At 43.5% G+C, this 24,897-nt stretch overlaps 1 protein-coding gene across 9 annotated transcripts in view; it reads left to right on the top strand.

Moving 5' to 3' along the window:
• The window catches only part of DMD (dystrophin), a 1,967,742-nt gene that overhangs the window by 1,298,278 nt on the left and 644,567 nt on the right, over positions 1 to 24,897 (top strand). The gene's annotated exons all lie outside the window — the stretch shown is intronic.

Below are 24,897 nucleotides of genomic sequence, written 5' to 3'. Positions count from 1 at the left end.
TGCAAAGTTTCAAATTTGTTTTGCTTTAGCTCTAAATACCTTACATTTTAGTCATTCTAGTCCATACAATTAAAAATATGCTGGCTACATTTTATCCATGTACCAGTATAGGTTAGTTTTAGAGTGGATTCAAACCCCCAATACATGTGGTGATATGTGGTACAGATGGGTGCATCTTGTATGTCCTTGGATGTCAAATTCAGAATATTCAAAAGTCAAACAATGACCGTACAAAATAAAAATTTGTTTAACACAACTTCTCACTGGGAGTCATTTACGGATGGAAAACAAATATGGGGTGAACTACATGTTTTATATAAAAATGTGTCCGATTGTCTGCCTTACACAAGAGTTGGGAAACTGGGAGTAAATTACTATAAAAAATAGCAAAGAAAAATAGTGTATTTCTGCTCATATGCAGAGCTGTACACATCATCATCAGCAATATTTACACCTGCCCTACAGCAGGTGCAGAAGATACTCCTCGAGCAGCCATATATACATGTTTCTACAGGTCTGCATGAGCTGTATTTGTGTAAAACACCTTTATTGTGCTCAGTCAATGTAAGAATTCCTCTTCCCTTGCCCGTCCCACCTCCCCAGGCGCAGATGGATGTAAGTGCAAGAAACGCACAAGTCTGCTTAGTCACATATGAATACACCCACATTCTGGGTATGCACAGAGCGATTTAACACAAGATACGCTACACAAACTGGCATATGTCACACTCTGCATCAACCCCATTGCCACATTCTTTCCCTTGTATAAAATACTGTATGCTTCTTACTTAGTTTATTTTGATATGTTTTGGGGGATAAGTTTAAATTCTTAATAAAAGCTTACCGTGTTTTCTTCATTTTCCAGTACTTACATGGGTTATTGAGTTTCTATATGACCCCTTCCTTCTAATCCCAGTTGCTATATATAGTGCTAATACAATGTCTGGAATGGAACATTTATTTGCTGCATAAGACGAAGATTTAATAGTTAACCACCAGTATACTTGTTTCATATTCTTGCTACTGTGCTATTTTGGATAGCAGTTTGGCATTTGTAAAATAAAAATTCAGGATTCCGATATGATAAAATTCCAGGTGTTAGAACATAAAATTCCATGTCTATTATAAAAATGTGTCCAAATGGCTTAGTTGCATTATTCAAGAAACAGATGACTGCAAACTGCGGGAATTTGTGTTTCTGAAATTTTCCTAAACATTTGCCTACATGTTTTAATTCAGTCATGTATTATGACTCCAGAGGGATTCTAAACATGATTTTGTGTAGTAAAATATTTAACATAGTTATGAGAAATTATTGTGATTCTGCTGAATGCTCCACCACTTGAATAGAAGCTATACATGCCACATAATCTAAAACAATACAACACATATATTTATTCAGTACTTCTAAGGGCTTTGAAACACAAAATACAAGCGTACGTCTGAGCTACAAACAAAATTGATAAATATGTATCAATAAGTGGATCAGAGCTAAAAGCATATTACAAATACTTTGATTTGCTGGGCTACATCAGACTGCAGGTGGCATTGGAAGCTGGATTGCTTATAACTGTGAACTAACTATTTAATGATCTTAGAACAATGGCACAATGACACTTCGGGTGCCAGCTAAAAGCAAGAAAATAAAAAGGTTGAGCACCAATGTAGAGAGGAAATATGTCCCTGAAAATCTTTACTAGCTTAGTAACTAAAACGTTTATTTCAATATGACAAACTATTCTAATTACATAATCAATTGGCATAATTATTATTTTGAATTTCATAGATAATAAATAGTAGTACAGCACTCAGAGTAATATATTGTTTTTAATGCTGCCTGACAATAAAAGATATTCAACACTTATTAGTAATAGAAAACAGAAAAATATCAGGTGCACTATTTATATGAAATCAGATGCTTGTATAAAAAAGGAGTGATACATGTGCAATTCTTTGGGGGTCATGTCTGGTCAGTAACAAAATCAAAACGGATTGTAAAGTAAACGGGCTGTCAAAAGAGCTTGGTATGATAACAACATGCAAGCATTGTGTGATAATAATTAGCAATCATATGCAATAACAATTATTATTGATATTAACAAGAAGAAATTAGCCATTAAATAGTTTGGTAGAAAATTAGATGAGACCAGTAGGGGATTATCTCTTGTGGAGTAAGGTTGTTGCAAGATAATTCTCTGGTACCTTTATCAGGCTAATTGTCGATGTTATTATTATTACCATAGATTTGTAAGCCGCCACAGTGCTTTGCAGCGCCATACAGGGAAAAGAGTACAAACATTAAACAGGGACATACAAGGTAGACAAAAAATACAGACATGAAAACAAAGGGTATGAAGGACCCTGCTCATTAGAGATCTTACATTCTATGTGGAAGAGGACACAGCTGAAACAGGAGAAGGGGTTTAGAGTGGAGATTGGGCAAGGTGTGAGGGTGCATTAGTGTGAATAGTGTGATCGAGGATAAGGTCACTTCTAAAAAAAGAAATGGGTTTTGATTGAGCTTTTAAAGATTTAAAGACTGTGGTAAAACCTGATTGGGGAGCAACACGGGAGAAGTCTTGTAGGAGGGAGTGAGAGGTGGTTACCAGAGATGAGACAAGGCGAAGGTCAGGGGTAGAGCTAAGAGGGAGGGAGGGAGAGTATTTTGATATGAGATTTGAGATGTATGCAGGGGTAGTGTTGATGAGGGCTTCATAGGTAAGGGTGAGTAATTTTAATTTAATTCTGGAGGACACAGGGAACCAGTGTAGGGATTTGCCAAGTGGTTCAGCAGATGTGGAACGGTGAGAGAGGAAGATCAGTCTTGCAGCGGCATTTAGGATGGATGAAGTGTGGATAGATGGGTGTCAGGAATGTCAGATAGCAGGAGGTTGCAATAGTCAAGATGGGAGATGAAGAGAGAATGGATAAGAGTTTTGGTAGCATGTGGAGTAAGAAAAGGGTGTAATAATTAATTAATTAATTAATTGATAATTATATGTTAAATATTATCACTATTGTATTGTTATATTACAATTCCTATGTTTTCTGTTTATATCCTCTTAGTATTACTCTGTATTATCATTTCATCTGCAATTTGCTTATTCCTTATGTGTTCTGTTTGTAAACCGAGAACAAGAGAAATAGAGAACTTTAAAAAACAAACCAATAACAACAATAGACAGTATCAAAAATCCCAAGATATTTCATCAGTGGGGTGGACTCATTTGATGAGAAATCAATAAAATGGGTAGTAAAATGTTATATCTGTGTTATGAGTGGTAAAGTGATTTTTATGTTATCAGTATATTCAGCCCTGTCCTCAATGAACCTGAATTACCCAATTTAGAGATAACTAAAACAAACACAATGTGCAGTTGCAGTTAATCTAAGGTAAAGCCAAGTACATGGATAATACTCAATTCAGATATAACCGCTTGTATTGGCCACTTTACCATGAATCACTATACCTTCCATAACAAAGATATGTTATGTATGTTACATTATTTTACTAGTGATTTCAGTGATAAAAAAACAACATTTAACAAGATGATTAAACCCAGATCTGCATAAATTACCCCACCCCGCACAAACACAAACACACACACACACACACACACACACTGCTATATAACACACACACTTGGCTCAGTCGTAACCTCAAAATCAACCCCTGAAGAAGTCAACAGAACTTTCTAATGTTGTCACTGCTTTTTCTGAACTACACAATCAGCCAAGGAGAGTTTGTTGGTCATAGCAGGCTTCTCTACTAATCTTGTTATCTAAACATTGGAAACATCCACACTCTGAACAAAAATAAACTTTACTGTAAATTAGATGTAAGTGCAGGTTTATGTATTTTGTAAATGATTAAACCCCTTGTAAACATTGCACTTGTCTCTTACTCCATTCCTTTTATTCGGGGATGGACTATCTGAAAATTTGCTCATACCGCACTGAACATCACAATGCAACTCACATGTAAGTGTGTATTTCCATTTACTTTTGGTATTCTCCCTTTACCTCTCTCCTTTATCTTGGGTCAACAAGTCCGCAGAATTATACTAGCTACAGAGATGACCGTAAATTATCTTGCAAAAACATGCCACTCCACAAGAGAAAATCCAAATCATTCCCTACCGAATCACCTTTTTGAGGGTTTTTTTAATCCCATCCATTTCTTCTTGTTATTATCATTATTACTTTTTATTATTGCATTTTATCGGTAATTCAACAATTTTTAGCAGTGCATACTTGTACATTGCCAAACCAAGTACTCTTAACAGCCCCTATACTATACAATGTGAGTAATTATTTATTGGCCAGACTGATCTCATTAGACCCCTAGAGAATTCCACGTGCATCATCACTTGATGTAAGCAACAAGTTGTATGTGAATAGTACACCCTTTATTTTTCTGCTTTTGTTTAAATCTCCTACTTAAAATATAATTTCCCCAGCAGATTTACAATAAGATTGTATCACTAGTATTTATATGCTGGTTAAAAAAAAATCACTGCAGATTTAGATATTTGAAGGTCAAAGCTCGGCTTTTTGAGGTTTATTTTTAATGTAGCTGACATCAGGAAGAAGCTAAACAACAAAACTTATCTAATAAAGCTTTCAGATTCAATGTATTCTCTGCATAAAACTTGAGCAATCTTTGGAGGTCATTCACAGCATGTCGTAAGACACCAGCAGGGAGAAGTAATGAAAAGAGTAGGGATAATATTAACTTTAAGAAAGATGCATGAAAAACTCTAAAGATATATTGAAAACATTCTGAACAATAACAAATCTCTTCCCATATTTATTCATAAACGTTAACAGCCATGAATCTTGAAATCTAACCTTTTGTTATGTTTTGACAGCATCACACTCACAACAAATGATCTAATATTAGTCACAGCTGTCTATCTTTCCATTAACACCCTGTGTGTGTCAACTGCAGGGAAAAAATGCAAACACACTCGCACACATGTATGTGTGTGCATATACAGTGTGTGTGTGTGTATATATATATATATTAGAAAACAAATAGAGGATATATCAGGCGCTGATCACCACAGCGTGATCACTTAAAAGTGGTATAATAAAATAAAATATGTATATATGCACACATATATATATACACAGTTTGTGACAGTAAAGTCCCGTATCCACAATATATAAAGATCACTTGACTCTTGTAAGAGTGGCAGCCTCGATAGCCTGACGTCAGATGGTTAGTCCGGACAAATTGGATTACTGCAACAGAAATACAAGCAGGGCGCCTTTCAGTGGTATATTAAATATGCAACATGGGATAGAGCAATAACATGCGTACCGTGAGGAAAAAAGCGTTGAGTCTTTTTGGGAAATAGTGGAGTGGTCTTTGCTGTACTTGTAGTCCTCCAGAACTCCACCGATCAGTACAAAAATGCGGAAAGAGCAAACATAGTATAACTCTGTAGTATTTTTGGTAGGGGCAGTTTCACCAATAACCCCACAATCCTATGGGGTGTGTGGGATTGGTATCCCAATATTACCAATTTATATGACACCCATATAAGTGCAACACAGAAAAACATGTAAGTCTGCGTACCATATATCCTGAAGTATCCCACTTCTGGAGAAAATTAAAACATGTGCAACACCAATGACTTCACAGTCACAACCTCATCCAGATGGCGAAATTGCATAAGATTGAAAAAAAGGAAGATATTTTGGTATGCATATAAAAAATTTAATAAAATGTAATAAAAGCACTCACATGAGGTACTGGACAATACACTGGATACAGCTCAACGCGTTTCGTCTTGCACAACTCAAGACTTCATCAGGAGCATGAGATATACATGTACCGCGGACACTAATGCGTGGAATGGGTGGGCTACTTGTGTCGTAGTTTATAAAATGCTCACAGATCATGTAAATCATATAAGCGCAGTCTTAGGGTAGTTGGATGTTACGGCAGTCAGCTTACAAGAGTCTGGAGCCAGAATCAGCTGATCCCTCCCAGCCAGCCAGCTATGTTTGCTCTTTCCGCATTTTTGTACTGATCGGTGGAGTTCTGGAGGACTACAAGTACAGCAAAGACCACTCCACTATTTCCCAAAAACACTCAACGCTTTTTTCCTCACGGTACGCATGTTATTGCTCTATCCCATGTTGCATATTTAATATACCACTGTGTCAGGCGCCGTCCGCACGGCCGCCTGACTGCCTGACCGCGCGTCTGGTTGCTATGCAACCAGACGCGTCACTTCCGGATCCCCCCCTGCCATCCATCTCCTAGCAGTATGACGCGCCCCGTTGCTAGGCAACGGGACGCTATGTGATTCCCGGCAGCAGGCATGACAGCGCTGCAGCGCTGATGCTGATTGGATCCCCACACTATTTAAACCTCTTCCTGTCCTCTAATCAGTGCCAGAGTATCAGGTCTTCCTGTCTCCAGCGTTTGTGTGTACCAGTTGCTGTATTGTTCCTGACATTCCTCGTGCTGCTTGTGACCCTTTTGACCCGGACCGTTTGACCACCCCTATCTGGATTCTGCCTTTGTACTGCGCTCCCTGAAAGTTACCGACTCGGCTTGCCTCACCATTCTTCTGGATTTCCCTTTGTACCTCCTCTACCTGAACGTTGCTGAACCGGCCTGTCTGACACCCCCTTGTATCTCGCTGTGGACTCTAGGAAGGACCGCGACCTGCGTATCCCTGCAGCGGAGTCCATACTTCCTTGCGGGGGTTCCTGGTGAATACCAGGGGCACGTTAGACTCCGCGCCTTCCTCTGAGTTGCGCCAACAACAGCAGGTACCCACTATCAGTCATACACCCACTATCAGTCGTGACAGTATACTCTGGCCATGACAACGGAGGGGTCTGGTGAACCGTCTGCTCGTGACCTACTCCTGCATTTGGCTCAACGAGTGGAGCAACAAGCAGCCCAAGCGCATCTTCTACAATGTGTCCAAGGGATTGCTACCCGCTTCGATACATTTCAGAATGCTGCACCCGCTACACCAGCCATAACCTCTGCGGCATCCACAGCATCCAGTGTGGTTACGGTCTCTACAGCGGCCTCCGGTGTACGCATCCCGACACCCGAAAAGTTTGACGGTGATCCCAAGAAGTGCAGGGGCTTTCTGAACCAATGTGCCATCCAATTTGAGTGCAACCCAGGGGCCTTTTCTTCAGAACGCACCAAAGTAGCTTTTCTCATCTCCCTTCTCAGTGGTCAAGCCCTTGCCTGGGCCTCACCTTTATGGGAACAAGGGGGTCCACTTCTTAATAACTCCAACTCTTTCATTGAAGCTTTCAGGAAAGTCTTCGATGATCCCGGAAGAGTTGCTTCTGCAGCTACCAGCTTGTTAAACCTCCGCCAAGGTGACCTGTCCGTGGGGCAATACGCAGTTCAATTTCGAACCCTGGCTTCCGAGTTAAAATGGAATAACGAAGCACTGGTGGCAACCTTTTGGCAAGGTCTGGTGGACCGGATTAAGGATGAGTTAATTTCCAGAGAACTCCCGGCTGAGTTAGATTCTCTCATCTCCATGTGCATCAAGGTGGATTTGCGCTACCAAGAGCGCACGCAGGAACGCTCTCCTGGCAAACGGTTCATACCACGGCTAGCACCCCAGTTCCAAAATCCCATCCTGCCAGTGGACGAACCAATGCAAGTAGGACGCTCTAAATTATCCCTTGAAGAGAGGGAGAGACGCTTCAAACAACGCCTGTGTCTGTATTGTGGAGATCCGGGACACCTGCTAAGAGTTTGTCCCAAGAAACCGGGAAACTCTTCCTCCTAAACGGTGGCGGGGAGGCCGTTTTAGGAGAATCCACAGTTGCTCCCTATTCTAAAGAAAATTCCCCAGAATTTCAGATGGCTGTCATCCTGAGCACCCCCAAGGGTACCTTTTCCACCACGGCCTTTGTGGACTCCGGCTCCTCCGGGAACTTCATTTCGGCGGATCTAGCTTCGCAGCTCCAAATACCTCTAAACCCATTGCCCCAACCGTTATCTCTGACGGCAGTCGACGGAAGTCGTGTCACTCACGGCTCCATCTCCTCCGTGACTTCTCCTGTTCGGTTGAGGGTAGGAGTACTTCATAGCGAAATGATCCAACTTTTGGTGTTGCCGAGGTCCATTAATCCCCTCATCTTGGGGCTACCGTGGCTGAGAAAACATTCTCCTCAGATGGATTGGGACCACGCTCAAGTTATGTCGTGGGGTTTAGGATGTCGCTTTGAATGTCTGTCTAGAGTCTTGCCTCCAAAATGTCAAGTAATGGCTCATTCCGAGCTAACCCACCTTCCTGAGGCCTATATGGAATTCCAAGATGTATTCAGTAAAGTGGAAGCGGAGATCTTGCCTCCTCATCGTCCCTGGGATTGCGCTATTGTTTTATCTCCTGACCAACCCATCCCCAAAGGGAGGACCTACCCTTTATCTCGTCCTGAGACGTCAGCCATGTCTCAATATATTTCAGAAAACCTGAAACGGGGATTTATCCGCAAATCTACTTCCCCAGCGGGTGCAGGGTTTTTTTTTGTTAAGAAGAAGGATAGGTCTCTTCGGCCTTGTATTGATTATCGTCCTGTCAACCGCATCACTGTCAAAAATCGATATCCACTACCTCTCATCTCCGACCTCTTTGACAAACTCAGTGGATCTCAAATCTTTTCCAAACTAGATCTCCGTGGGGCCTATAATTTGATTCGCATCAAAGAAGGAGACGAATGGAAAACGGCCTTTAACACCAGAGATGGACATTTCGAGTACCTGGTGATGCCCTTCGGCCTCTGCAACGCCCCAGCCATCTTCCAAACCTTTGTTAACGATATCTTTCATGACCTGTTATACACTTCTGTGGTAGTGTATTTAGACGATATATTAATATTTTCTAAAGATCTGAAGACTCATCGGGAACAAGTAAAAGAGGTCTTACGTAGACTCCGGAAACATCACCTCTACTGCAAGCTGGAAAAATGTGTGTTTGAGATTAGCCAGGTACCTTTTCTTGGTTTCATCGTGTCGGGTCAAGGTCTTTGTATGGATCCCACGAAGGTGTCAGCTATTCTGGACTGGCCTCAGCCACAAGGCCTTAAAGCTATTCAAAGGTTCATCGGCTTTGCAAACTATTATCGCCAATTTATTCAGGGATTCTCCACCATTATAGCCCCCATTACAGCTTTAACCAGGAAGACTGCCAACCCCAGGGTTTGGTCCTCGGAGGCCATGTCTGCCTTCATAACGTTAAAGAAAGCATTTTCTTCAGCCCCAGTTCTGTCCCAGCCAGATCAAGAACGACCTTTCTTCTTAGAGGTAGATGCATCCTCGGTAGGCATTGGGGCGGTGCTTTTTCAAGAGTCTCCGGCTGGCTCACACAACCCGTGTGGGTTTTTCTCCAGACGATTTCTTCCAAGTGAATGTAATTATGGAATAGGGGACAAGGAGTTACTGGCCATCAAGGCGGCTCTGGAGGAGTGGCGACATCTGTTGGAGGGGGCTATATTCCCTGTTACTGTGTTTACCGACCATCGGAACCTAGTGTTCATTCAAGAGGCTCGTTGCCTTAATCCTCGGCAAGCCCGCTGGGCATCCTTCTTTGCTCGATTTAACATGAAGCTCACATTCTGCCCGGGAGCCAAGAATGGACGTGCCGATGCATTATCTCGCTCATTTGACGATTCCGATCGTTTAAGACCGTTGGTTCCTCAGCATATTATTGATCCTTCTAATATCGTAGCCCTTACTAGGACCAAAACGTCCTCTCCTCCTCCAGGCCGGTCATTCGTGGAACCCCATCTCCGGTTCAAGACCCTGCAGTGGGCTCATTCATCCCGCATTGCCGGCCATGCTGGAATAAAGAAGACAACATCGCTGCTTTGCCGACGCTTCTGGTGGCCTAATGTACGTGCCGATGTTGAGAGATTTATTGCTTCCTGCACTACTTGTGCTCAACACAAAACTTGTAGAAGAGTTCCGGCAGGCCTTCTTCGTCCACTCCCTATCCCCGATGCTCCTTGGGAAAGTGTGGCCATGGATTTTATCACAGACCTACCCCTCAGTGCAGGGTTTACCACTATCTGGGTGGTTATTGATCGATTTTCGAAGATGGCACATTTTATTCCTCTAACTGGACTGCCCACGGCCAGTCGTCTGGCAGATATCTTTATCAAGGAGATATTCAGACTACATGGTTGCCCGAAGGAGATCATTTCGGACCGCGGAGTCCAATTCACATCCCAGTTTTGGAGAACCTTTTGTAAGAGATTGAACATAGAATTGAAATTCTCTTCGGGATACCATCCGCAAACCAACGGACAGACGGAGCGAATCAATCAGGATCTCGAGACATTCCTCCGCTGTTTTACCTCCGACAACCAGAATAAATGGTCTCAATTCCTTCCTTGGGCGGAGTTCTCCCATAATCAACACATTCATGAGTCTACCGGATTCTCCCCTTTCTTTATTGTATACGGAAGTCATCCTGTGTTTCCGGATCCTTTTCCAGTGTCCTCTTCTCCGGTTCCAGCCGTAGATACTCTTTATCGGGAGTTTTCTCTCATTTGGGCTAAGACTAAGACGGCTTTACTCAAGGCTACTCAGCATCACAAAATCTTTGCAGATCGTCATCGGAGGGCCACTCCTCTCTTAAAGGTGGGAGACCAAGTATGGCTATCCACCCGGGACCTAAGACTAAAGGTTCCTTCTATGAAGATGGCTCCTCGATTTATTGGCCCGTACACCATCATGCAAGTCATTAATCCTGTATGCTTTAAATTGAAACTTCCTCCTTCTCTGAGATGTCATAATACTTTTCATGTCTCATTACTACGACCAGTGGTACTCAATAAATTCTATCGACCTCCCGGTCGTCCCCCACCAATACAAACCTCTTCTGGAACTGAATTCGAAGTCAGTCGGATCTTGGCCTCTCGCATTCTTCGTGGCAAACAGCAATTTCTTGTCCATTGGAAAGGATTTGGCCCAGAGGAGAGTTCATGGGTGGACAAGCAGGACCTTCACGCTCCTAGAATTCTCAAAAAGTTCCTTCAAACAGGAGGAAGAAGAGGAGGGTATACTGTCAGGCGCCGTCCGCACGGCCGCCTGACTGCCTGACCGCGCGTCTGGTTGCTATGCAACCAGACGCGTCACTTCCGGATCCCCCCCTGCCATCCATCTCCTAGCAGTATGACGCGCCCCGTTGCTAGGCAACGGGACACTATGTGATTCCCGGCAGCAGGCATGACAGCGCTGCAGCGCTGATGCTGATTGGATCCCCACACTATTTAAACCTCTTCCTGTCCTCTAATCAGTGCCAGAGTATCAGGTCTTCCTGTCTCCAGCGTTTGTGTGTACCAGTTGCTGTATTGTTCCTGACATTCCTCGTGCTGCTTGTGACCCTTTTGACCCGGACCGTTTGACCACCCCTATCTGGATTCTGCCTTTGTACTGCGCTCCCTGAAAGTTACCGACTCGGCTTGCCTCACGATTCTTCTGGATTTCCCTTTGTACCTCCTCTACCTGAACGTTGCTGAACCGGCCTGTCTGACACCCCCTTGTATCTCGCTGTGGACTCTAGGAAGGACCGCGACCTGCGTGTCCCTGCAGCGGAGTCCATACTTCCTTGCGGGGGTTCCTGGTGAATACCAGGGGCACGTTAGACTCCGCGCCTTCCTCTGAGTTGCGCCAACAACAGCAGGTACCCACTATCAGTCATACACCCACTATCAGTCGTGACACACTGAAAGGCGCCCTGCTTGTATTTCTGTTGCATATATATATATATATATATATTTATATATATATATAAAATAGTGTATATATATATATATATTATTATTATTAATATTTATTTATAAGGCGCCACAAGGCATCCGCAGCGCCGTACAGAGACAAACAAAATTACAATACAATGGGAGACAGCACAGTACAGTAAACACAGCAACTCAGTAAGCTCAATGCACAGCTAGAGAGGGCGGGGAAGGGGGAGGAAGGATCCGCAAACGACGGGGCCCAAGAAGGAGGGCGCGGAAAACAGGGAGACCCCCAGGGGGGAGGAGGGAGCGAGAGTGGACGTGGGGTGGAGGACTCTCGAGGAGGAGGGCTAAGTAGCTGGAGAGCAGAGTTAGAAGTGGTGGAAACAGGAGGAGAGATGGCCCTGCTCAGAGGAGCGTACAATCTAAGGGGAGGGGTGGACAGACAGAGAGACGCGAGGGAGAGTAGGGGGACGGAGGCAGAAGATAAGGTAGGAAGTTAAGTGGGAGACAGAAAGGCTTTAAGAAAAAGGTGGGTTTTTAGGGCCCGTTTGAAACTGGACAGATTAGGGGAAGTTCTGATGGAGGGAGGGAGCTTGTTCCAGTGGAGGGGGGCAGCGCGGGCGAAGTCTTGGATACGCGCGTGGGAGGAGGTTATAAGGGGGGAAGAGAGGCGACGGTCAGAGGCAGAACGGAGAGGGCGGGATGGAGCATGAATAGAGAGGAGGGTGGAGATGTAGGGCGCAGTGGAGTTGGCGAGGGCCTTGTAGGATAGTGTGAGGAGCTTAAAGAGGATTCTGAAGGGGAATGGGAGCCAGTGAAGGGCTAGGTAGAGGGGGGAGACAAAAGAGGAGCGGCGAGAGAGGAAAATAAGCCTAGCTGCAGCGTTAAGGACGGAACGAAGGGGATCGAGATGAGAGTGGGGGAGGCCAGTGAGAAGGAGGTTGCAGTAGTTCAGGCGGGAGATGATCAGAGAGTGGATAAGGCATTTGGTGGCATCTTGGGAGAGGAAGGGCCGGATGCGAGCGATGTTGCGCAGCTGGAAGCGGCAGGATTTAGCAATAGAGAGGATGTGGGGGCCAAAGGAGAGAGAGGAGTCGAGGATGACACCAAGGCAGCGAAGTTGGGGGACAGGGGAGATAGAGGTGTTGTCGACAGTGATGGAGAGGTCAGAAGGGGATGGGGTATGAGAGGCAGGAAAAACTATGAGCTCAGTTTTGGCAAGGTTAAGTTTGAGGAATCGAGAGGACATCCAGGAGGAGATGGCAGAGAGGCAGGCGGACACCCTAGAGAGGAGTGAGGGAGAGAGATCAGGAGAGGAGAGGTATAGTTGAGTGTCGTCAGCGTAAAGGTGGTAGCTGAAGCCGAAGGAGCTGATGAGTTCACCCAGGGAGGAGGTGTATAGAGAGAAGAGTAAGGGTCCCAGAACAGAGCCCTGAGGGACCCCGACTGGAAGGGTGGATGGGGGGAGAGAGACCCAGAGGTGGTGACAGAGAAGGAACTGTGAGTAAGGTAAGAGGTGAACCAGGACAGGACTGGGCCGGAGAGGCCGAAAGACTGGAGGGTGTGAAGGAGGAGGGGGTGGTCAACGGTGTCAAAGGCTGCAGAGAGGTCAAGGAGGATGAGAAGGGAGAAGTGGCCCCTGGCTTTAGCAGAGAGGAGGTCATTGGTGACTTTAGCCAGGGCAGTTTCAGTGGAGTGGAGGGGGCGGAAACCAGACTGGAGAGGATCAAGGAGGGAGTATTCAGAAAGGTAGGAGGTGAGACGGCTGCAGACGAGCCTCTCGAGAATTTTGGAGGCAAACGGGAGAAGAGATATGGGGCGATAGTTCGAGAGAGAAGTGGGGTCGAGATTAGGTTTCTTAAGAATGGGGGATACGAGAGCATGTTTGAAGGAGGAGGGGAAGATGCCAGTCTAGAGGGAGAGATTAAAGAGGTGAGCGAGGTGGGAGCAGGTGGTGGGGGAAAGGGAGCGAAGAAGGTGGGAGGGGATGGGATCCAGGGGACAGGTAGTGGGGGGGAGGATGAAATGAGAGAGTAGACTTCCTCGCCAGTGGTGGGACGGAAAGAGTGGAGGGGAAGGTGGTTGGGGGGGAGGACAGAAGAGTGGGAGGGGTAGATAAGAGAGTGGAGGAGGAGATTTCAAGTCGGATGGCCTCGATTTTAGAGGAGAAGAAGGAGGCGAAATCGGAGGCAGTCAGGGAGGAGGGGGGGGGAGGGGAGGGGGCCAAGAGAGTGCTGAAGGTGGCAAAGAGGCGGCGGGGGTTAGAGGACTGGGAAGAGATGAGGGATTTAAAGAAAGATTGTTTAGCGAGTGAGAGGGCAGAGCTGTAGGATGAAAGGATGAATTTAAAGTGGAGGAAGTCAGCCAGGGAGCGGGATTTTCTCCAGTGACGTTCGGCGGAACGGGAGCATTTTTGGAGGAAGCGGGTAAATTTGGAGTGCAAGGGTTGGGGTTTGGAGCAGCGGGGGTGGACGGAGTGGGCAGGGGCGACCGCGTCCAGAGCGGAGGTGAGGGTGTGATTGTAGAGGGAGACCGCCTGGTTGGGGCAGGCCTGGGAGGAAAGGGGAGAAAGAAGGGTATCGAAAGAGGAGGACAGAGAGGCAGGGTCAAGAGCGTCGAGGTTGCGTATGGACAGAGTAGGTTTGGGCAGGGGGAGGGGAGTAGGAGAAGAGGAGAGAGAGAAGGAGAGGAGATGGTGGTCGGATAGAGGAAAGGGAGAGATGGAGAAGTCGGAGAGATTACATAGGTAGGAGAAGACAAGATCAAGGGAGTGACCAAGGCAGTGGGTAGAGGAGGAGGTCCATTGGGTGACACCAAGGGAGGAAGAGAGGGTGAGCCGTTTGCTGGAAGCAGGGTAGGTGGGGTTGTCGATGGGGATGTTAAAGTCACCGAGAATGATCGAGGGGAGATCGGAGGAGAGGTAGTGAGGAAGCCAGCTAGCAAAGTTGTCAAGGAAGAGGGAGGTGGGGCCAGGGGGGCGGTAGATGACAGTGACGCGGAGATGGATGGGGTAGAAGAGGCGGATGGAGTGAGCTTCAAAAGAGGAGAAGGAGAGGGAGGGTTCAGGGGGAATGACACGAAAAGTACAGGTGGAGGAGAGGAGGAGACCAACTCCACCGCCTGGGCGGGCACCAGGCCTGGCGGAGTGGGTGAAGGAGAGGCCACCATAGGAGAGGGCAGCGGGGGAAGTAGTATCAGAATCGGAGAGCCAGGTTTCAGTAACGGCAAGCAGGTTAAAGGAGTTGGATAGAAAGAGGTCGTGGATAGCAGTCAGCTTGTTGCGGACGGATCTGGCATTCCAGAGGGCACAGAAGAAAGGGGGAGAGGAGAGGGGGGAAATGGGGATGAGGTTAGCAAGATGAGCAGCGCGCGGGGGATGGCGGGGAGGAACGGGAGAGGTAGGGCGGGGGGAGAGTATGGGTATGGAGTGAGAGCGGGGAGGCATAGTAGGGAGAGAGAGTAACAGAACAGTGAGATAGTGGGGACAGGTAAGAACAATGGCAGGAAGACAATGAAAAGGTGGAAGATAATAACGAATTAGGGCGTGGAGGGCATGGAACAACAGTACAGTGAGATAATAAGGACAATGAAGACAGGTAAGAATGATCGCAGAACAGTAAGATAATAAGGACAGCGGATAACAGGTAAGAATAAGCAGGGAGACAATAGCAAGATGGAGGACAATAACCAATTAGGGCGTGGAAGGCAAGGAATAATAGAAGGAGAGGTAATAAGGACAATGGAAATAGGCAGGAATAATAACAGGTAAAAAGTAGTTACTTGTAAATGTACAATCAGGAAAAACAAAATATATATATATATATATATATATATATATATATATTTAGAAAATAGTATATATTGCTGACTGCTTTTACAAAAAGGGGGTACATTATTCCCATTGTATTTATGTGCTGAATAAGTTATATCTCACTTTGGGTCATAATGGTAGAAGCACACTTACTATCCTTTTTGTGTGACACACCTTACCATTCATGAAGTCTACTATAATCATATTCCACCTCTATTCCTTCGAGGTGAAAGGGAATAGGGTCTTATACAACTCAAAGCCAATTAGTTTCACCATTTAGGTACATTAGCAACTAGGGGTTGAATGAGAAGCTTTCACTTCCATACCTCCCATAATGGACTAAGGGGCAAATAGTTCCTATAGCCTCTGTATGTCTCTTTGGTATTTGTTTTAGTGCATTTCAGATTATGTTCTCATTTTTATTTTATTTGTTTTTTATTTTTCATTTTTACCACTTGTAGTGCAGAAAGTGTACTATTATGAATAGTTGTAGGTGTGTGAAAAAAGTGAGCAAAGGAAAGCAGCGGGTCTACAGGAAAAACACAGATTATGTTTGGAATGCTTTCATAAGTAGCATATTATAAGCACAGGATATACGAAGACAAATATTGTATAAGACTAAGTTCTGATTTGTCATGTAGTTAGATAATCATTTTTTCCATACATGCGACATAACATATATTATTTTTGAGTAAAGAAACAAAAAGGTATAACCTGCTATTGCAGATCTTGCCACCTATGTTATGGGAGGCATATTTTTTTTACAGATTATGTGGATAAGTCTGGGGAATGAGGGGTAGCCTAGAAAAATTATTCAATGGTCTTTAGAAATTGCTGCATCTATAAGCAAATTCCCAAAAGAGAGAGATCTTTGTACAAGTGTACCACGTAATGGGTCCCCCTGTGTCTACAATTCCACCAACAAACTTGATCTGAGTAGCAAAACTTCTTGTTTCATTTGTCAGGTGTATGATACCACCTGTAACATAGCTTGTAAGCTGTCTCTTTAATTTAGATTGCAATAGAGATTTGAGGTGTCCTATCTCTTATTTGTTCCCAACCATTCGCGGAACTACCATTGGTGCAGCAGGTGCAGTGCACTGGGGCCCATGGCGATAATGGGGCCCGCTGCATGACAGATGAAGAGGGTCGGGGGCCCGGTTCCTTCCTCTGCACCTCCCTGCAGCGGGGGCCCACAGCTCACTAGTTGCGCCTCTGTTCCCAACAGTCCTCCTCAGGAGGGGAAACAAGACCACTCCCATCTGTGTCTATTTCAAAAATTCTTGCTAATATCAAGTAGTATGCTGTAAATTAAATAGATTATACCTTTATGCAAGTGAATTTGGAGGCATATATTTTCAAACGGAGGAGCTCAAAAACCTGAGTGAAGGAAGCAAAAAAGTAAAATGTCTAATTTGTAAATATTCAATTAGTCTTGGAGCCAGCCCTGGTTTTTGTTTGCTGGATCATAGCTAATGAGATTATTCTCTCATTTTAATTGCACTTTACCCTTGGGTTTTGTTCACAGGTTCAATACATTGTATATGTAAGCATATCTTTACATTATTCAAATAGTCTGTGAATAATAATTTACATTTTAACAGTTTCTTCTATTCCTATTAAGTATCAGATTTTTCTACTTTGTTACAAAACGGTGGCTTAGTGGTTAGCACTTCTGCCTCTCAGCACTGAGGTTATGAGTTCAATTCCCGACCATGGCCTTATCTGTGTGGAGTTTGTATGTTCTCCTCGTGCTTGCGTGGGTTTCCTCCGGGTGCTCCGGTTTCCTCCCACACTCCAAAATCCTACTGCTAGGTTAATTGGCTGCTATCAAAATTGACCCTAGTCTGTGTTTCTGTCTGTCAGTGTGTGTGTTAAGGAATTTAGACTGTAAGCTCCATTGGGGCAGGGACTGATGTGAATGAGTTCTCTGTACAGCGCTGCGTACTTAGTGGCGCTATATAAATAAATGATGATGATGATGAATGTTTAAATCCATTTTTTTTCCATACTGTGTTTGTGTAGGCCATGTCTGGTGGATGGATAGTCACCAGTCAGTGACTTGCGTGCTTTTTGAAGAATAGTTTGTATAGTTTGTTGATGTATGCTTCTTCACTTCTTTCTCTTCAGTCAGTGGCAAAAACAATGGGTTACATAAATATTTCATCCTGATATATCTAAATATATCAGGATAACATCTAAAGCATCTAGTGCATACATTATAAAAACATAATTATATCATTCGTTGAAGAAATAAGATGCAAACTGCAGCTATAGCAAGGACATCATTGCACTGGATGGTATTATTGAACTCAATGTGAGCTTTATTGCAATTGTGTCCAAATCTATATTACTATATCTGAAATGTATTATACTCATAAAAAGAGAGAGAAATGAAAGTGCTTGCTCATAATCAGTAGTTTGCCATTCTATTAATATAAACTGAAAATGTATACATCATTGTAAACCTCCAAAGGGCAGCTTTTTAATTGACTGCTCAGTTTACCTTGAGACTATTATCTAATCTGAAGTGAAGTGTAGCATCAGTGTAATTAATCTTGCAAATTCAACAGCAGTTGAGCCAGACCTCAGTGCAAGATAATAGCAATCATAAGCAACTTCAGGGTGCTGGAGTCTCGCCATGAATTTCAAAATGAAAGAGCTTCTACAATGACCTATATCCTCTATGTTCTGATAACTTTTCTCAATTTCAGGTTCACAAAAACTTTATATAATTAGATGTTAGTCTCCAAATGGCAGAAGGCAATTTCCAGAACCAATGTTTTCGTTCTTGTAAGACAAAGAGTATTGGATGCTAATCATAAAACACCCTACCTCAGTGGTTCCTAAACTGTGCACCGTGACTCCCTGGGGTACCGCGGCCAGTAAGCTGGGTAAGCTGGGTAAGCTTTGAGGGGTACTACTTGGTAATTATTTTGGCTTAGGGGTGCCTTGAAAAAATTATGGAGACCCTAAGGGTGTCTCGAGCTGAGATAGTTTGGGATCCACTGCCCTACTTACTAGCACAGTGATGGGCAAATGTTATCAATCAAGTACCTCATAGGCGGTCATTGGTCAAACTTAGGACCATGCACTATATTTATGGAGAAGTGTCAGATCACTATGGCAACAAGTCAACAGCCTTCATGGGGAAGTATGTGATTCACTAAGGAATTCCACCTTTTCCTCAAAATCAAAAACAATTTCAAATCTCAATCTGGTTTAGAAGGTGGATTTTGTACATCTGTAAACCCCCTTTGACCATACATCATATTTAGGTGTATTAAGATCATTTATATTTATAAGAAAATCCAGTTAAAGGGTACACATTTGCACCTGGGAAAACATGTTGTATGCAGGTAAAATGCTGCCTGTTTTGCATGTAGCACACAAATAGAAGCTTTATTTTTATAGCAAAAGTCATGATATTAGAGGCAATTGGGGTCTTATAGAAAGTTTGGGATTGATTGTAGTCTGGCTAATTTTAAACGTGGTTTGAAAATGTGGTGCTGCAGTTTAATGCCTATGCATAGTGCAGGGCACTGTGGTAAGATCTATATTTTGGGATTGAATTTTTAAAGTATACCTTTGTTTCATTGTATAAGCCAGTACATGAATGAAAACAAGATCATAATTACCATACAAGTTATAAATTAGATGATCAATGTAGGTATAATCAAGTTTGATCCTACCTTGACAGTCTGAAAGTGGTGGCTTTCTGACTACTTTCTTATAAATACGGCAGTGTCGAAAGAAACATGTAAAGAGTTACTGGGGTTTAATAAACTTAAAAACATTACAGTTGTCATAAAATTCTTGTAAAAGTATAGATAACCCTATGTAAAGAGCTAAATTAATGTGGGGCACTGTAGCACAGATTGTCAGTAACAAGCCTGTATAATGCTTGCAGTGAAATTATTAGTTATTATGGTCCCTTAATAGCTGTCTACACTTGGTGTAAAGTCCAGAGGTATATATGGAATGAGATAGATTAGCAATACATTTAGTGAAGTAGTAATAGTAGTAGTATGAAAGATTAAGTAACTAACATATAAGTAGTGGATGGCCGGCCTGTTGCAAGAGTCTGCTCCGTAGGGTTCGATATAGGCTTGTGCTGGCTGTTAAAGTGTGGCCTGGGTATGTATTGATCTAATCACATCCTTCATTGCCTAGTGCAGGTACTTTTTGAATGCCGCTTGCTCCATGTTACCGTCAAACTGTGTTGCTCTGGAAAAATAGAGCTGCTACAAACCCCTCCATCGACCAAGAGGCATGTAACTATGGTATAATTGCCCTCTTAGATGTTCTGGGCCGTAGTCATTAAAGAGAGCAAAGCAAAAAAAAGGAGTAAGTTTGCTCCTGCATAAACCATGTTATAATGCAAAGGGTGCATATTAGTTTATTATTTTGCACATATGTTAAATACTGGCTGTTTTTTCATGTAGCACACAAATACTTCATAGCTTTATGTTTACACTAAAATTGAAAGTTGATCTAGGACATGCCCTACCCCAACTATAAATCTGTCCCCACATTTTAAATTTACTTCCGCTCCAATATAACATGGTTTTGCCCAGGTGCAAAGTTACTCCTTTTTATGCTTTGCTCTCCTTAATAACTGAGACCCTCTGTCTTCTTTCTTCAAGGAGGAAACTGCAGACCCACATTTCCACACCAAGTTTAAAATTAGCCAGCCACTCACACATTTTCTTTAAGTCTTTGTGTCTAGGTTCACCATTTTTACCATAAGCTTTAGGTGGACAAGGAATGCTAACAGTTTTTATAGGCAGCATCAGGTCCTATTTAGAACTATTCAAGGGGAAGCACAGAACAGACTACAAACTTCATAGCTTTATTTTTACACTGTGACTTGGAATTGAGCTACTGTTTACCCCTCTGTATTCTAAATCTGCATTCACATTTTAAATATCCCCATATGTTTTATAACCTGCTTGCTATAGGTTAACCTACTGGACTAGGGTAACCTACATACTAGTTCAGGCCATGACACCAGACATTGCTTAACCTACTATATAGAGTAAGTGAAAGTGTAATCAGAATCAAGAGAACCAAATGTAAATATAGACAGGAGAAACACCTTATGACCCCTTTGAGGGCTGATCACAACTGGTCTAACATATTATGATTTTAAAACAAGACTACTGTGATATTCTCTCCTTAAATCAACCTCAGTCCATAGGACAGAAACAATGAAAACAAATTATATACAGAGAACTGCACCCAGCTTTCAAAACAAGATTAATGGCTTTGTGCAATTAGGGACATGCATACATACATACATACATACTTACAGGGGCATAAACTTCCCTATTCAGATATTGGTCCTGGCTCTGGAAATAATATATAGTTAAATTAACTGTAAGTACTGAATCTTGTACAATAAATTCATGGATTACACAGTGAGAACAACTGTTTGGTTATTATAAGTAACTGCACATTTGTACTTTATTTAATCATTAGTACCTGAAAAACAGGGCATTACTGTCCATAAATACCCAGTTCTGAGGGAATTATTTCTAATATAACATATATTAAGTATTTATTTATTAGTAATAGGCAGTTCCAATTGGTAGTGTTGATTGTTTAATTGCATTGTCATACCTGAATTCAGCCTTATAATTTGACAAAAGGTTAAACCTCTTTCTGTTGCTAAAGTGGCAAAAGGATAATTATAGCTGTAATAGGTGGGATTGAGAAGAGAGCTAAGCTCCATTCAAAATTCTGGCTGTTGCTGCTGTGGGGCACAAAGATACAGCTATTATTGTGTAGGGAGCTGCTGTGAGGTACACAGAGACAGCAGGTATAGTGAATGGAGCTGCTGTGAGGTACACAGAGACAGCAGGTATAGTGAATGGAGCTGCTGAGAGGTACACAGACAGCATGTATGGTGGAGGGAGCTGCTGAGAGGTACACAGACAGCATGTATGGTGGAGGGAGCTGCTGAGAGGTACACAGACAGCATGTATGGTGGAGGGAGCTGCTGAGAGGTACACAGACAGCATGTATGGTGGAGGGAGCTGCTGAGAGGTACAAAGAGATAGCAGGTATGGTGAAGGGAGCTGCTGAGAAGTACACAGACAGCATGTATGGTGGAGGGTGCTGCTGAGAGGTACTCAGACAGCATGTGTGGTGGAGGGAGCTTCTGAGAGGTGCACAGACAGCATGTGTGGTGGAGGGAGTTGCTGAGAGGTGCACAGACAGCATGTGTGGTGGAGGGAGCTGCTGAGAGGTACACAGACAGCATGTGTGGTGGAGGGAGCTGCTGAGAGGTACACAGACAGCATGTATGGTGGAGGGAGCTGCTGAGAGGTACACAGACAGCATGTATGGTGGAGGGAGCTGCTGAGAGGTACACAGAGACAGCAGGTATAGTGAATGGAGCTGCTGAGAGGTACACAGACAGCATGTATGGTGGAGGGAGCTGCTGAGAGGTACACAGACAGCATGTATGGTGGAGGGAGCTGCTGAGAGGTACACAGACAGCATGTATGGTGGAGGGAGCTGCTGAGAGGTACAAAGAGATAGCAGGTATGGTGAAGGGAGCTGCTGAGAAGTACACAGACAGCATGTATGGTGGAGGGTGCTGCTGAGAGGTACTCAGACAGCATGTGTGGTGGAGGGAGCTTCTGAGAGGTGCACAGACAGCATGTGTGGTGGAGGGAGTTGCTGAGAGGTGCACAGACAGCATGTGTGGTGGAGGGAGCTGCTGAGAGGTACACAGACAGCATGTGTGGTGGAGGGAGCTGCTGAGAGGTACACAGACAGCATGTGTGGTGGAGGCAGCTGCTGAGAGGTACACAGACAGCATGTATGTTACGCTCAGGGGTACACTCAGTCTAGATTTACACAGGCTTAGGAAGGCGCGGAGTCTAACAGCCCCCCGGTCTTCACCAAGAACCACCGCAAGGTGGGATGGATTTGGCTGCAAACGGACTGCAGGTCACGGCCCTTGGGTTGGCCCCTAGACGTGCGAGGGATAGATGATAATTGGCAACAGCAATATATATATCTGATGGTACCTTGAGGCGTGCTGTGCAGAGATACTGGAGATGGCTGGGGCCCCACAGGAGGAAACTGGACACAAGTCGAGTTCGATACACAGGTCAGATGGCAGACAGCACACAGGAGAATCCAATAGAGTAGTCAGGTCACAAGCCGAGTTCGATACACAGGTCAGATGGCAGACAGCACACATGAGAATCCAATAGAGTAGTCAGGTCACAAGCCGAATTCGATACATAGGTCAGATGGCAGTCAGCACACAGGAGAATCCAAGGGAACAACTAGCAAGGAAGCCAGGTCTGCTACACAGGACAAGCAGCTGCAGCAGATACACTGGAAAAAACTAGCACAGAGTCAGAACGAGACTAACATGTTGATCGGACACAGGTACAATGTCAGATCCTCCTTTTTATTCCAAATTCCCTGCCACGAGATCACATAACGATCTCCGACGAGGAGACACGTGACCTCCTCGCCACGAACCTGGAAGTGCGGCTGACAGTGCTGGATCGCGGACAGGTAAGAATCCTTACAATGTATGGTGGAGGGAGCTGGTGAGAGGTACACAGACAGCATGTGTGGTGAAGGGAGCTGCTGAGAGGTACACAGAGATAGCAGGTATGGTGAAGGGAGCTGCTGAGAGGTACACAGAGACAGCATGTATGGTGAAGGGAGCTACTGAGAGCTATATGGAGACTACAAGTATGGTGAAGAAAGCTGTTCCCATGGAATCTGTAAAGGAATTGCCACAGAACTACAGAAAGCGACTGTGTTATTGTGGCATCAGGCTCTGAGGTAGCTGGGTACCAAAATTTCAGAGAGTAGCAGTGTTTTTTCATATCCATAGCAAGTTAACTGTCTAGTGTGTGGCTGGAATCGGTCTAGAGACTTCCCCTGAGGAACATCCATCCACAGCTTTTGAAAAACACATATATCTGTATATAATCTATCTAGTTATAGAGATGGATTTCAATAGCAAATTGTAGATTTTAAAATCAAATTAACATGAAAACTACATTTGCGTGGAAAAATAATAATGTAATTCAAAGTGGCAATTGGATCCTAAATTAATATATTCTTTTGAATGTGTGTAGCAAAACCTAATTACTGAAATTTATTGTAAACACTGTATCTGCTAGTACTATCATTGAACCAGTTTTCCTCTCATTGATAAAATACCAATACAGAAATAGCTAATCCAGCCCCATTAGACTTTGTTTGCTCACTCATTGCTGCAACACTTAAAGCCCAAGGGGACTGAGCCTTGTAATAACAATCCAAGACAGCCAGCCCTTTCTGGGTTATGTATTTAGTCAGAGTATAGTCACTTTGCAATTGTAGAAGATTGTTTGTAGATTAACATACAGTTACAAGATGCTGATATTTACCATAAGAACATGCTTTATTATAAATGTCTTAAAATACAGTTGCGCGGACACATGGTGGAGTCAGATACTAAAATTAAAACACTTAATTTAAAAATGACTAAAAAATTAATTAGTGAGAAAGTGATAATAGAGTATGTGATAGTTACTCATCAATTTTACAATCTTGTGTTTTTTTGACAGGGACCAGTGATGACGAAGCTCATTCTAGTGCAGAGATAAGGGCTTCATACTCACTGGCATTAAATTACATGGATTTACTAGCATTTTTAATGCAAGTACAATGCATGTAAATGGGTCGGACAATGGAATTTATTGCTTCCATTGTCAGAGTACCCACTCACATTTGTACTTGTGTATTGCATTGAATAAATGTTTTTTCTAAATGGTCTCTGCTCGGTTCAATGCATTTGATGCAAGTTAAATGCACTGATGTCAATACAGTAACCTCCAAAGCAAGTAAAAATGATAGTTAACAACTGCATGTCAAATGCTTTTGATATCTGGCATAAGAGAGTCGATGATAAAAAAAAATCATCATCATCATCTTCTATTTATATAACGCCACTAATTCAAACAGTGACACAGAGACACTTGTTTTACCCCAATGCCATTTTCTGTGATATGGAACAAGTCACTTTGCCTCATGTGTTTCAAACCCAAAATCTATATTATAAAATAGATTGGACAGGGAAGCTATAAGCAACCATAAATCAGGGAGAACTCATGTGAGCATGAGTTAACAGAGAGAAAATGATAAGATGGTAAGGAACAGAGTCAGTTGAGATATTGACAAAAGAGCAACCTATTTTTAAAAAAATATTTTTATTGAAGCACATAAACATAGATGTTACAGATATTGATAGCAAATATGTAGTAAACCATAACCAACTGTCAATGTTTTGTAACTGTGTTTTACAATATCCTACTTCA

The sequence above is a fragment of the Mixophyes fleayi genome, chromosome 2, assembly GCF_038048845.1.
Source record: "Mixophyes fleayi isolate aMixFle1 chromosome 2, aMixFle1.hap1, whole genome shotgun sequence".
Lineage (NCBI taxonomy): Eukaryota > Metazoa > Chordata > Amphibia > Anura > Limnodynastidae > Mixophyes > Mixophyes fleayi.
This window is presented reverse-complemented; position numbering and strand designations above follow the sequence as displayed.